This window comes from Salmo trutta, chromosome 16 (genome assembly GCF_901001165.1).
Source record: "Salmo trutta chromosome 16, fSalTru1.1, whole genome shotgun sequence".
Lineage (NCBI taxonomy): Eukaryota > Metazoa > Chordata > Actinopteri > Salmoniformes > Salmonidae > Salmo > Salmo trutta.
The window spans coordinates 36,033,512-36,048,841 of NC_042972.1; the positions used below are offsets into that span (position 1 = coordinate 36,033,512).

The window sequence follows — 15,330 nt, forward strand, 5'->3', positions numbered from 1 at the left end:
TTGGCAGCTATCTGGCTCCATATAGATGGCCTACATGTCAAGAGACAGAGAGGCGCTGTTTCACTCGGATGCTTTCTCCTGTGAGATACAATCAGGCTCTTGCGAATTTAAGACAAGTAATGAAACACAGAAATAAAAGATACGTAATTTTATATATTTTTTTTTTTCTTGGTAATTATTTTGGAGAAGCCTGGCTTCTCTTGGCACCATGAATACACGCCACTGATGGAAACTACAGTGAAACAACGCCATTCAGTTTCAACACTATGCTTTAATTGCAATACACACACATGCACTAGTGAGAGCGAAGGCAAGGAAGGTGTTCAGCAATGTATGGTCCATTTAAAAGGAAAATTGTCAAGCAGTTGGGAATGTGGGACCATTATAGCCAATCCTGGCTCAACCAAATAAAGTACTGGGGTATAATTCTTACTCCAAACAGTTGCAAAACGTTTGCAACGTAAACTAGTGTTTCTATTGGACAGGTTCAGCAAATAGGGAGGGTCCTTCCTAAATCTGTCCAATAGAAAAATAACGTTTTGCAAAGTTTAGAGTAGCCTAAGGATAACACCCCATGCATGCACTGCCATCCAACTCAACTATAATAACGTCACTTCCCCCGAAAATACCCTTGTCCAATAGAACTAAACGAACCCCGAAATAATATGCAATTGTTTTTGATGTGATACCAATGTTTTTTTAAATATTGTTTTTATTCCTCTGTGGTTGATGTAAGTAACATAGATTTACATAAATATATTCATTGGCAATATTAACATCATCAAAAGATAAATGTAGAAATAAACAGGTTATGAATATTGTTTGTTATACTACATTTCCATCAGCAATATTTTTTTTGCCGAATATCTATGATGATATACAAAAAGGAAAGCATGGAAAATTTCTTACAAACATTGTATTAGTAACAAGGTAAAGGACGTTTCATTTAAAATGTTACATTGAGTTTATCCTGTGAAACACGCTATGGAAAGAGTCAAGCTGAATATTGACTATAATTGTCATTTCTGTGGAATGGAGGAGACCATTTATCATTTGTTTTTTTACCTGTATTTATAGTAGAATTCTTTGGATTGACATACAGTACTTTGTTACAAAGAAAACAGGACAAGTTGTACAATTTAATGGTTTTGATATTATGATTTATTTCAGAAATTCGGATATTGATAAAATTGTAGTGTATTTAATTCAACTGCTAATAATATTAGTTTGTTTAGGATTCCTAGCAATGTAAACAGTTTCTATATATATATATGTTTGTTTGCGAAACATTTTTTACTACACCCCCACATATTTCCATGTGCGCTCTTCCAACCCCGTCTATTGGTTGCCGGAGTTGTCACAAGTGAACACAGGTGACCTGGGACGCGCCAAGCCCCGCTGACAACATCACAGCCAGCGGAACTAAAACAATTAGCAGCTGGAGTGCCAGTGGAGTGTATCAGGCATTTTTCTGAAATTATAATGACGCCTTTTTAGCGTAGTTTGTGTTTGAGGATACGAGCGGTTCCACTGACCGTATTGGAGTGCACTGGTGGAAGACCCGCGTAGTTTCCAGAACCTGCACTCCCAACTTCGTATCATCTGACCTTCAGAGCGTGTAAGTAATATTCCACCGATTAACTTGTGCGAACTCACAGCGCACCGTAAATCGCCATGGGCCAACTCTGGAAAACTCATTAGGTTATTTTTTATATTCAAGTAGCTGATCATGCATTATGCGCCATAGTTTACACTTTGGAAATCAATTTCACGGTCGTTCAGCTCCAGCGTTCACGGGCCCTGCTGGATAAAAATGCTTGGGTTTTTACCATTAAGTGTCTCTTGAAAATGTTAATTCATGTTTTGCCTAATAATAAACAATATAGGCTAGGTAATTGCATTCATAAACAGTATAGGTTAGGTAATTGTATTGGTTGGATATGAGTTGGTAGTCAGCCCATCCTTTTCCTAAAACATTGACAGCTACAAACATGTTATGATAAATATTTATGCTATGTTTGTGCAATTTCGTGCCTTTATGTTAATCTCTGAACTGTCAAATGCAATTTCCTACCCAGATGCCTTTGCCATTTATGACCATCCTCTGGTTTCCGTGGACATATCATAGATGACACTCTATCCAGAGCTATGCCGCTGCTATGTATAAACCGTGTTTGTGATACACCTCTTATATAACGATAACTTTGCTGGAAAGCCGGGCGCTGGGGGCCAAACAGAGCTGAGCGAGCAGCCTGGCTGGTCTCACTAGACGTAACCATAGTAGGGTGTCCAATCAAACACGCATATATTGACTAATGGGTAAAGTAATAATCCTCCTCTAAGAAAACAATGGTCCAAACCTCATGTCTCTGTCATCTGTTCAAATGTTATTCATACCTTTGTAGGATGGCCAAGAGTACAGCCTGGTGTCATAGACTATACGTAACATAGTAACATAGTAAATGTAAATCCGGGAAATTCAAAAGTCTTTATTTTATTTAACCTTTGTTTAACTAGGCAAGTCAGTTAAGAACAAATTCTTATTTACAATGACAGCCTACCTCCCCTAAGCCGGACGACGCTAAGCCAATTGTGTGCCGCCCTATGGGACTGAAACAGCTGGGGTTAAAACTTTAGAACCCAGTTCCTACATTTGAATATAAAAATAGATTTTATCAAACAAAACTGTGCTACATTTTATCTCTGGGAGCCTCAGGATGACAAAACAGATTATTGAATGTAAGTACCTTATTTACCTTCAGAGGTGAATGTATCAAACCAGTTGCCGTGATACGTTTTTGTTGTTGTTGGGCACTATCCTCAAACATTAGCATGGTTTTTAAATTATCTGACAGTCCTATTGTTAAACAAGAATTTAGGCTTTCTGCCCATATAAGACATGTCTATGTCCAGGGAAATGTTCTTGTTACTTACAACATCATGCTAATCACATTAGCGCACGTTAGATCAACCGTCCCGGTGAAGGGACACCGATCCCGTTGAGGTTAACCCTAAACTTAACCTAACCCTTACACCTTAACCCCTAGCCTAGCTAACGTTAGCCGCCTAGCTAACATTAGCCACCTAGCTAATGTTAGAATTAGCCACCTAGCTAAGTTAGCCACAGCAAATTGGAATTCATAACACATCAAATGTGTTGCAAATTTGTAACATATACAAAATGAGTGATGTGCACCACAAATTAATACATACATACATAGTAGTTTGAGTGTCCCGGATTTTCATTTACTATGTTACGTCTACCAGTGAATCCAGGTTGCAGGAGCGAGATGGCACTGTCAAGTCCATGCACTACTTGACGGTACCTGTATTTTTCCTTCATAGCTTGTTCCCCAACTTCTTTTTAGGGTGTTTTCACATATAATCCTCTTTCAAAAGAGCTGAACTCAGTCCTCTTTAAAGTGAACTCTGGGGTAAAAAAAAGCAAATGAACTCTGTACTCTTTGTATTCATACTGCCCTTGCCTTTGAATGAGGACTCAACTCTTTTGCCAGTTCACTTCAGCTATTTTGTGGTCCGAGTCCTCTTTGTATTCACATTGTTATGTTTAGAAAGGAACAAAGATCTTTTTCCAACATTCACAAAGTGAGAGAGAGAGACTCCATCATTCACCTCTCTGTAGTCCAGGGTTTGACCGCAAGAAGCCCAAACGGATATCATTATTTGACTAAAACACAATTTCAAACCTTGCTTACATTTAACATCAGTTGGAGCTGATTTCCTGGTGTTTAAAAAAAAAAAAAAAATGTTTGTCCAACAATGAAAATAAAATAATAAAAAACATTATTTTTGCTCAGAAAACATGGGGAGCCAAATAAAACCACCTGCGGGCTGCAAGTTGGGGAACCCTGGTGTAGTCCATACTAGGCCAATATGCAGTATATTATTATAATAATAATGAGCTGGGTGGTTCGAGCCCTGAATGCTGATTGGCTGACAGCCGTGGTATATCAGACTGTATACACCGGGTATGATAAAGCATTTACTTTTACTGCTCTAATTACAAGGGTAACCAGTTTTATAATAGAAATAAGGCACCTTGTGGGTTTGTGGTATATAGCCAATATACCACGGCTAAAGGCTGTATCCAGGCAATCCGCCTTGCGCATATGAATAGCCCTTAGCTGTGGTATATTGGCCACATAACACACCCTCTTGGGCCTTATTGCTTAAGCATATTTTTTTACAATTTTATTTTACCTTAACTAGGCAAGTCAGTTAAGAAAAAATTCTTATTTTCAATGACGGCCTAGGAACAGTGGGTTAACTGCCTTGTTCAGGGGCAGAATGGTAGATTTTTACCTTGTCAGCTTGAGTCCAACACTCTAACCGCTAGGCTACCTGCCTAGTGGTTAGACTAATAACATATTCTAATATGGTATAACACACAGTGGGAACCTGAGTACTGTTGCCTGACCCTCACCATTTAAGACAATAGGGTTCAAATGTAATTTGGTTAGGCCTGGTCAATTGGTCTATTGTCCATCTCACTAAGTCCTGACTACATACCACTGACACTTCTATTTTAGAGGAAATCTCCCATTCCAACCCTGACTCAACTACTTTCACTAGTGGGCGATTCCAGCATTATGTACATTACATTTGCATGCAAAATCACAAATGTAATGTCTTATAGAATAGACAAACAACATAAATGAAACTTTTTATGGGTGGGGATGGGCAACTAGCGGCCCCCCTTTTCTAGGCCTACAGACCAGTAATAAAAAAACATACATACATAAGGAACTCAGTCTGGGTCTCAATTTACTGTTGAGATATAGAATACACAAGGTGTAAAGCTGCACATTTTTCTCTCCGCCCCATTGGCAAAATGAGTAGTATTGCATGACATTAGTTCAATTGCAAAATCATCTCTCCGACCCATGGCAAAATGTGTGGGAAATGCAAGGGGGACCGCTAAAATGTTTTGCTCACATGGTGGGCGGTGTACCCACAAGCCACTGTGGTCCCTTATGAGTTCTGTTTTTTTGTGGCCCCCACCCCCATCAAAGTTGCCCATCCCTGGTCTATAGTAACCCTTGGGGGGAGTGTATATCCCAAAATGCGGACTTGAAAATATTGACACGTTGGACAAATTAAGAATTATAGATGTAACATTGAATGGACTAACTTTTGGGAGAGACTGAACACAGACAAATTCACAGAACTTATATTATTAAGGTCAAAACACGGATTGCCATTCCGAAGGAAGGCATGGCTGAACACAGAAATTAAAATGTTAAAAAGATTGTCATTTCCATTATTTTGATTTTAGTGACAAAAAACACAGTGATGGATGTGTCACCCTTCGTTATGGATGTTAAGAGTCTGAAATAACCATTAAAATTGTAAAGATTTCTTGGTCAAAATCACATTTTGTAATTTGGATTGCTTTTAAAATAGCAGAAAAAGGAATAGGTACTTTAGGATTGCATAATTACATGTGGTGTACAAGACCAGGCACCACACCCTAACATAAACAGTTGAAGTCAGAAGTTAACATACACCTTAGCCAAATACATTTTCACAATTCCTGACATTTAATCCTAGTAAAAATTCCCTGTCTTGGGTCAGTTAGGATCACCACTTTATTTTTAAGGATGTGAAATGTCAGAATAATAGTAGATAGAATAATTTATTTCAGCTTTTATTTCTTTCAGCTTTTATTTCTTTCACATTCCCAGTGGGTCAGAAGTTTACATACACTCAATTAGTATTTTGTAGCATTGCCTTTAAATTGTTTAACTTGGGTCAAACGTTTCAGGTAGCCTTCCACAAGCTTCCCACAATAAATTGGGTGAATTTTGGCCCATTCCTCCTGACAGAGCTGGTGTAACTGAGTCAGGTTTGTAGGCCTCCTTGCTCGCACACACTTTTTCAGTTCTGCCCACAAATGTTCTATAAGATTGAGGTCAGGGCTTTGTGATGGCCACTCCAATACCTTGACTTTGTTGTCCTGAAGCCATTTTGCCACAACTTTGGAAGTACACTTGGGGTCATTGTCCATTTGGAAGACCCATTTGCAACCAAGCTTTAACTTCCTGACTGATGTCTTGGATGTTGCTTCAATATATCCACATAATTTTCCATCCTCTTGATGCCATCTATTTTGTGAAGTGCACCAGTCCCTCCTGCAGCAAAGCACCCCCACAACATGATGCTGCCACCCCAGTTCTTTACGGTTGGGATGGTGTTTTTCGGCTTGCAAGCCTCCCCCTTTTTCCTCCAAAAATAACGATGGTCATTATGGCCAAACAGTTCTATTTTTGTTTCATCAGACCAGAGGACATTTCTCCAAAAAGTACGATCTTTGTCCCCATGTGCAGTTGCAAACTGTAGTTTGGCTTTTTTTATGGTGGTTTTGGAGCAGTGGCTTCTTCCTTGCTGAGTGGCTTGTCAGGTTATGTCGATATAGGACTTGTTTTACTGTGATTATAGATACTTTTTTACCTGTTTCCTCCAGCATCTTCACAAGGTCCTTTGCTGTTGTTCTGGGATTGATTTGTACTTCTCGCACCAAAGTTCGTTCATCTCTTGGAGACAGAACGTGTCTCCTTCCTGAGCGGTATGACGGCTGCGTGGTCCCATGGTGTTTATACTTGCATACTATTGTTTGTACAGATGAGCGTGGTACCTTCAGGCGTTTGGAAATTGCTCCCAAAGATGAACCAGACTTGTGGAGGTCTACAAATGTTTTTTTTCTGAGGTCTTGGCTGATTTCCTTTGATTTTCCCATGATGTCAAGCAAAGAGGCACTGAGTGTGAAGGTAGGCCTTGAAATACATCCACAGGTACACCTCCAATTGACTCAAATGATGTCAATTCGCCTATCGGAGCTTCTAAAGCCATGACATCATTTTCTGGAATTTTTCAAGCTGTTTAAAGGCACATTCAACTTAGTGTATGTAAACCTCTGACCCACTGGAATTGTGATACAGTGAAATAATCTGTCTGTAAACAATTGTTGGAAAAATTACTTGTCATGCGCAAAGTAGATGTCCTAACTGACTAACCTAACCAAAAATGTCCTAACCAAACCTATAGTTTGTTAACAAGAAATTTGTGGAGTGGTTGAAAAACAAGTTTTAATGACTCCAATCTAAGTGTATGTAAACTTCCGTCTTCAACTATATATACATATATATATATATATATAAGTAATTACTACTGTTCAACAGTTTGGGGTCATATAGACATTTCCTTGTTTTTGATAAAATCTCATTTTTTGTCCCTTAAATTGCATCAAATTGATCAGAAATACAGTGTGGACATTGTTAATGTTGTAAATGACTATTGTAGCTGGAAATGGCAGCTTTTTAATGGAATATCTACATAGGCGTACAGAGGTCCATTATCAGCAACCATCACTCCTGTGTTCCAGTGGCACGTTGTTAGCTAATCCATATTTATAATTTTAAAAGGCTAATTGATCGTTAGAAAACCCTTTTGCAATTATGTTAGCACAGCTGAAAACTGTTGTGCTGATTTTAAAGAAGCAATAAAACTGGCCTTCTTTAGACTGACTAGGTGAGTATCTGGAGCATCAGCATTTGTGGGTTCGATTACAGGCTCAAAATGACCAGAAACAAAGACATGAAACTCATCAGTCTATTCTTATTCTGAGAAATGAAGGCTATTCCATGCGAGAAATTGCCAAGAAACTGAAGATCTGGTACAACGCTGTGTACTACTCCATTCACAGAGGAAAAGGACAATCTTTGAAATTGCCTTTTTTATATTGTTGTTCTCTCGCTCAAGGATAATTATGAACATGGTTTCATTTGTAAATGACTAACTTGATTTGTGCATGCTCAGGTTGACTTTTACATGGAATCGCCCTATTAGACATTTCTGAGAAATAGCCTATCAGTGTATGCCCTCAAAGCAACCTACTCACATGTAGTCATGACCTTCATATTGGCAATGCTCAATATCAGCAGGAGTTCGACAACTAAAGTTCCAAGCATACAGATTTTGTTTGTAAAGAAAAATGTTTTTTTTTGTAGCAGTTAAATTGTTCTGACTTTAACTACAGTCAATTATGTATTTGTATATCAAATATGTATTTCTACATGTCAACAGCAGAAATATTAGTCTTCTGGCCTGTTTAGTGAATTGTGATATGGAGAACATACAGTAGAATAGAACCACACTGTCTGTAGCACAACAGGTAAGCACTATTTGAGGAATGTGGATGGATGGGCCGCTGTTTTTTTTTTTTTTTTTACGTGGTGGGATGTCTGTCTGCAACCCCCCACCCCCCGTACTTCTATACAGGTTGTGGTATCGTCATACCATCGTTCTCTCATCCTCAGATTTACAATATTCCCGGCTTATTACATAACGGGGCGCCAGAGAAATGCAAAAAAGACCATTGGGTGTCGATTGCCACAATGCTAACAAAATTAGCAGAAGTAACAGTGAATTTCCATGGAGGCTGCTAGCTAAATATGCTAACGATTGCACATGAAAATAAATGAATTGCAAAGACCGGTAATCTAGCTCATAAAATTATACATAGATAGGAGCTACCGAATGTCATTTCTGGTGAGTTTTGACGTTTACAAGTTAATGTGATCATGGTGTAAATGAACAAAGTTTTAATGTATTCGTGTCTGAAGGAAGAACAGTACTGGCTCTGGAGCAGCATGTTTACATGCTGTGTGGATTCTAGTCGCTACGGCTCTGGGAAAAGATTGGGTAGGAGTAGACTGCCCAGAATGGAGAGGAGAAAAAAACACAAGGAAATCAAAAGGTGGCAGCTGTACAGAACTCAACCAAAGGACTTTGACTTAACGCACACGGCAGAAAGCTAGTTACATATATTGCATTTTAAAGGCTACATTCGTTGTTAGAACCTTCGTAGGAGCATCGTTAAATCTCAGAGCTGGTTCCCAAAACCATCGTTATTGACGGTGCACTTAAATTACCAGCTTTTACCGCTTTGCCTCAGGTCACTCATAGAACATCTAAGTGGTCGCTTTATAGTCTACATAGATATCTGCTAAACACGGAATCACATGGTTTATTCATCTTTGTGACTGCTGCTAACTTCAGAACAACGTTGACTACAATTGATACAAACAAGCGACGTATAAAAAGTGAGATGACTTCATAAAAATATAAACTGTAGGCAATGTCAATCATATTCAAATACATTTAGTATTCAACCAAGTTCTATTTTGCTACAGACTTCAGTCTATAATTTGTCTCTATATATTTCAAGATGTGTAGCCTAGACTGCGCAATGATTCTTTTTGTGTGTGTTTTATTGGGTCAGCATTAGAATAAGCCACCTCAATATTTGCAGATGTAGGTGGTAATATCTCCCTAGCTGCTGATGCGTCGTGTAGGAGCTGATCCGTCATCAGTATTGTGATTAAATGTTAAGGTAATATTTGAATGTGGAAAGCTGATCCAAGAGCAGCACTTTCGATCCAATCAGTATCGACGCATGCTCCAACGACTCACTGAGTGACCGTTCTCTCTGCGTGGTGTTTTGAGAAACTTATGTTACATCTTCGGCCGTTGTAGGAAAGATGCATCGTTAAAACACTCATAAGCCTAGTTCCATCACTATCTGGGAACAAGACCCAGGCCATTCACAGCTACAGTGCATTCAGACCCCTTGACTTTTTAAACATTTTAGTACGTTACAGCCTTATTCTAAAATGGATTAAATTAGTTTTCTTCCCTCACCAATCTACACATTACACCCATAATGAGAATGGAAAAAAAATGTATGAATAAATAAATTAAATCACATTTTAAACAAGGATTCAGACCTATTACTCAGCACTTTGACGCACCTTTGGTTGCGATTACAGCCTTGAATCTTCTTGGGTATGAAGCTACAAGCTTGGCACACCTGTATTTGGTGAGCTTTTCCCACTTTTCTCTGCACATCCTCTTGTTCGATCGGGTTCGGGCTGGGCCACTCAAGGACATTCAGAAACTTGTCCTGAAGCCACTCCTGCGTTGTCTTGGCTGTGTGCTTAGGGTCGTTGTCCTGTTGGAAGGTGAACCTTTGCCCCAGACTGAGGTCCGGAGTGCTCTGGAGCAGGTTTTCATCACGGACCTCTCTACTTGGCTTCGTTCATCTTTCTGTCGATCCTGAATACTTCCAGTCCCTGCCGCTGAAAATCATCACCACAGCATGCCACCACCATACTTCATTGTAGGGTTGGTGCAAGGTTTCCTCCAGACATGATGCTTGGCATTCAGGCCAAAGAGTTCAATCTTGCTTTCATCAGACCAGAGAATCCAAGGAGCAGCAGCTGCTCTTCCTGTGGCCCAGCAAAATTAATGCAGTTTATACAATTTTAAAATATTTTTAGACTTTGTTCCCTCTGGCCCCTCTGGCCCCTACTCCACCACTACCACATATATACAGTACAAAATCCATGTGTGCATGCATGTGTCTGTGCCTGCGTTTGTTGTTTCACAGTCCCCGCTGTTCCATAAGGTGTTTTTTTTAATCTTTTTTAAATCTCATTTTAATGCTTGCATGAGTTACTTGCTGCGGTCCAGCAAAACACTGAACCACTGCTACTCTAACTTCCGCGATGCATACAAGGCCCTCCCCTGCCCTCCCTTCGGCAAATCCGACCATGACTCCATCTTGCTCATACCGTCCTATAGGCAGAAACCCGAACAGGATGTACCCGTGACTAGAACCATTCAACGCTGGTCTGATCAATCGGAATCCACGCTTCCAAGATTGTTTTGATCACGTGGACTGGAAGATGTTCTTGGGAAGCCTCAGACAATAACATCCATTTATACGCTAACTCGGTGAGTGAGTTTATTAGGAAGTGCATTGAAGATGTTGTACCCACTGTAACTATAAAAACCTACCCCAACCAGAAACTGTGGATAGAAGGTGGCATTTGTGCAAAACTGAAAGCGCGAACCACCGCATTCAACCATGGAAAGAGGTCGGGGAATATGGCTGAATATAAACAGTGTAGTTATTCCCTCCGCAAGGCAATCAAACAAGCAATGTCGGTATAGGGACAAAGTGGAGACGCAATTTAATGGCCCGGACACGAGATGTAGGGTCTGGCAGGGTCTACATGCAATTACGGACTACAAAAAGAAAACCAGCCACGTCATGGACACTGACGTCTTGCTTCCAGATAAGCTAAACCCATTTGCCCGCTTCGAGGATAACAACCACTGACGCGGCCCGCTACTAATACTTTTTTAAACGTGTTAACTAGAGGTTGACCGATTAATCGGAATGGCCGATTTAATTAGGGCCGATTTCAAGTTTTCACAACAATCGGAAATCGGTATTTTTGGACGCCGATGAGGCCGATTTAAAAAATAAATAAATAAAAAAAATAATTATAATTTTAAAAAGTACAATTTTTTAATTTTTTTTAACCTTTATTTAACTAGGCAAGTCAGTTAAGAACACATTTTTATTTTCAATGAAGGCCTAGGAACGGTGAGTTAACTGCCTTGTTCAGGGGCAGAACCACCGATTTTTACCTTGTCAGCTCAGGGATTCAATCTTGCAACCTTACTGTTAACTAGTCCAACGCTCTAACCACCTGCTTTACATTGCACTCCACAAGGTTACGCGAATGCAGTAAGAAGCTAAGGTAAGCTGCTAGCTAGCATTAAACGTATCTTATAAAAACAATCAATCATTCATAATCACTAGTTAACTACACATGGTTGATGATATTACTAGTTTATCTAGCCTCTCCTGCGTTGCGTATAATCGCTTAGGTACACGTTGCTCCAACCATAACCATCAATGCCTTTCTTAAAATCAATACACAAGTATATATTTTTAAACCTGCATATTTAGTTAATATTGCCTGCTAACATGACTTTCTTTTAACTAGGGAAAGTGCGTCACTTCTCTTGCAAACAGAGTCAGGGTATATGCAGCAGTTTGGGCCGCCTGGCTTGTTGCGAACTGTGAAGACTATTTCTTCCTAACAAAGAGAGCCGACTTCGCCAAACGGGGGATGATTTAACAAAAGCGCATTTGCGAAAAAAGCACAATCGCTACATGACTGTACCTAACCATAAACATCAATGCCTTTCTTAAAATCAATACACAGAAGTATGTATTTTTAAACCTGCATATTTAGCTAAAAGAAATCTAGGTTAGCAGGCAATATTAACCAGGTGAAATTGTGTCACTTCTCTTGCGTTCATTGCACGCAGAGTCAGTGTATATGCAACAGTTTGGGCTGCCTGGCTCGTTGCGAACTAATTTGCCAGAATTTTACGTAATTATGACATAACATTGAAGGTTGTGCAATGTAACAGGAATAACGTTTTGTTTTCGAGATGATAGTTTCCGGTTTCGACCATATTAATGACCTAAGGCTCGTGTTTCTGTGTGTTATTATATTATAATTAAGTCTATGATTTGATAGAGCAGTCTGACTGAGCGATGGTAGGCAGCAGCAGGCTCGTAAGCATTCATTCAAAACAGCACTTTCGTGCGTTTGCCAGCAGCCCTTCGCCTCAGCCACGCTCAAGGTCCTAAACGATATCATAACCGCTATCGATAAGAGACATTACTGTGCAGCCGTATTCATCGACCTGTCTAAGGCTTTCGACTCTGTCAATCACAACGTTCTTATTGGCAGACTCAAACTGACTATCCTACCGATCCTCGACTTTGGCGATGTCATTTACAAAATAGCCTCCAACACTCTACTCAGCAAATTGGATGCAGTCTATCAGTGCCATCCGTTTTGTCACCAAAGCCCCATATACTACCCACCACTGCAACCTGTATGAACTCGTTGGCTGGCCCTCGCTTCATACTCGTCGCCAAACCCACTGGCTCCAGGTCATCTACAAGTCTCTGCTAGGTAAAGCCTCACGTTCTCAGCTCACTGGTCACCATAGCAGCACCTACCCGTAGCACGCACTCCAGCAGGTATATCTCACTGGTCACCCCCAAAGCCAATTCTTCCTTTGGCCGCCTCTCCTTCCAGTTCTCTGCTGCCAATGACTGGAACGAACTGCAAAAATCTCTGAAGCTGGAGACTCTTACCTCCCTCACTAGCTTTAAGAACCAGCTGTCAGAGCAGCTCACAGATCACTGCACCTGTACATAGCTCATCTGTAAATAGGCCTTCCAATCTACCTCATCCCCATACTGTATTTTATTTATTTATTTTGCTCTTTTGCAACCCAGTATCTCAACTTGCACATTCATCTTCTGCACATCCTACCATTCCAGTGTTTAATTGCTATATTGTAATTACTTTGCCACCATGGCCTATTTATTGCCTTACCTCTCTTATCCTACCTCATTTGCACATGCTGTATATTGATTTGTATACTGTATTATTGATTGTATACTGTATTATTGATTGTATGTTTGTTTATTCCATGTGTAACTCTGTGTTTGTGTCGAACTGCTTTGCTTTATCTTGGCCAGGTCACAGTTGCAAATGAGAACTTGTTCTCATCTAGTCTACCTTGTTAAATAAAGGTGAAATAAAAATAAATAAATAACATTTAGACAAGAACAGCTCAAGGACAGAACTACATACATTTTTAAAAAGGCACACAGCCTACATATCTATGCATACACAAAGACTATCTAGGTCAAATAGGGGAGAGGCGTTGTGCCGCGAGGTGAAGCTTTATCTGTTTTTGAAACCAGGTTTGCTGTTTATTTGAGCAATATGTGGTGGAAGTTCCATGCAATAAGGGCTCTATATAATACTATATAGTTTTCTTGAATTTGTTCTGGATTTGGGGACTATGAAAAGACCCCTGGTGGCATGGCTGGGATAAGTGCGTGTGTCAGAGCTGTGTGTAAGTTGACTATGCAAATAATTTATTATAAACAAATATAATAATCTGGTTCATGGTTTGGCTTTTTCAAGAGGCTTTATTACTGACATTTTTTGTTGTTGTGAGTTTTGTACACATCCGGTGGATAGGGAGCAATTTATGTTCACCATAGGAGGGCCAAGCACAGGAAGCAGCTCTTTCAGTAGTTTAGTTGGAATGGGGTCCAGTATGCACCTTGACGGTTTAGAGGCCATGATTATTTTCATCATTGTGTCAAGAGATATAGTACTAAAACACTTGAGTGTCTCCCTAGGTCCTGGCAGTGTTGTGCAGACTCAGGACAACTGAGGTTTGGAGAAATACGCGGATTTAAAGTGGAGTCCGTAATTTTCTTTCTAATGATCATGATCTTTTCGTCAAAGAAGTTCATTAATTTATCACTGCTGAAGTGAAAGCCATCCTCTTGTTGAAAGCTGCTTTTTAGTTAGCTTTGCGACAGTATCAAAAATACATTTTGGATTGTTCTTATTCTCTTCAATTATGTTGGAAAAATAGGATGATCGAGCAGCAGTGAGTGCTCTTCGATACTGCACGGCACTGTCTTTCCAAGCTAATCGGAAGACTTACAGTTTGGTGTAGCGCCATTTCCATTCAAGTGCTCTGGAAGTTTGCTTCAGGGCTCGGGTATTTTGATTTTTGTACTCTGATGTCTGTCCTTGGGTAGGTGGAGGGAGTCTGGAAGGGTAGGTGGAGGGAGTCTGGAAGGGTATCTTGGAATCTTTGGGTTGTCTGAGAATTTATAGCATGGCTTTTCATGATCCTTGGTTTGGGTCTGAGCAGATTGTTTGTTGCGATTACAAACGTAATAAAATGGTCTTTGGATAGTGTAGGATTATGAGGAAAAACATTTTAGATCCACAATATTTATTCCATGGGACAAAACTTGGTTCAGAGTATGACAGTGAGTCGGTCCGGAGACATGTTGGACAAAACCCACTGAGTCGATGATGGCTCCGAGGGGGTCTGTGGACTTTTCCATGTGAATATTAAAGTCAACAAAAATTTGAATATTATCTGCCATGACTACAAGGTCCAGTAGGATTTCAGGGAACTCAGTGAGGAACGCTGTATGTGGCCCAGGAGGCCTGTAAACAGTAGCTATAAAAAGTGATTGAGTAGGCTGCATAGATTTCATGACTAGAAGCTCAAGAAACAAATGCAGTCATATTTGTATTTTTTTTGTAAATTCAAATTTGCTATCGTAAATGTTAGCAACCCCAGCGTTTTTGCAGGATACGTGGGGGATATGGTCACCTAGTGTAACCAGGAGGAGAGGCCTCATTTAACAGAGTAAATTGATCAGGCTTAAGCCATGTTTCAGTCAGGCCAGTCACATCAAGATTATGATTAGTTCATTGACTAGAACTGCCTTGGAAGTGAGGGTTCTAACATTAAGTCGGCCCATTTTGAGAAATCACAATCTCTTTCAATAATGACAGGCATGGAGGTCTTTATTCCAGTGAGATT

The 15,330-nt window shown here is 39.9% G+C and overlaps 1 long non-coding RNA gene across 1 annotated transcript in view; it reads left to right on the forward strand.

The window, feature by feature from the left end:
- The first annotated feature begins 1,280 nt into the window (after window positions 1–1,280).
- Window positions 1,281–15,330, forward strand: part of LOC115150680 (uncharacterized) — a 34,360-nt gene continuing 20,310 nt past the window's right edge. Inside the window, exon 1 of the long non-coding RNA XR_003867143.1 lies at window positions 1,281–1,618. This is a non-coding gene — a long non-coding RNA (uncharacterized LOC115150680). The remainder of the gene's footprint in view (window positions 1,619–15,330) is intronic.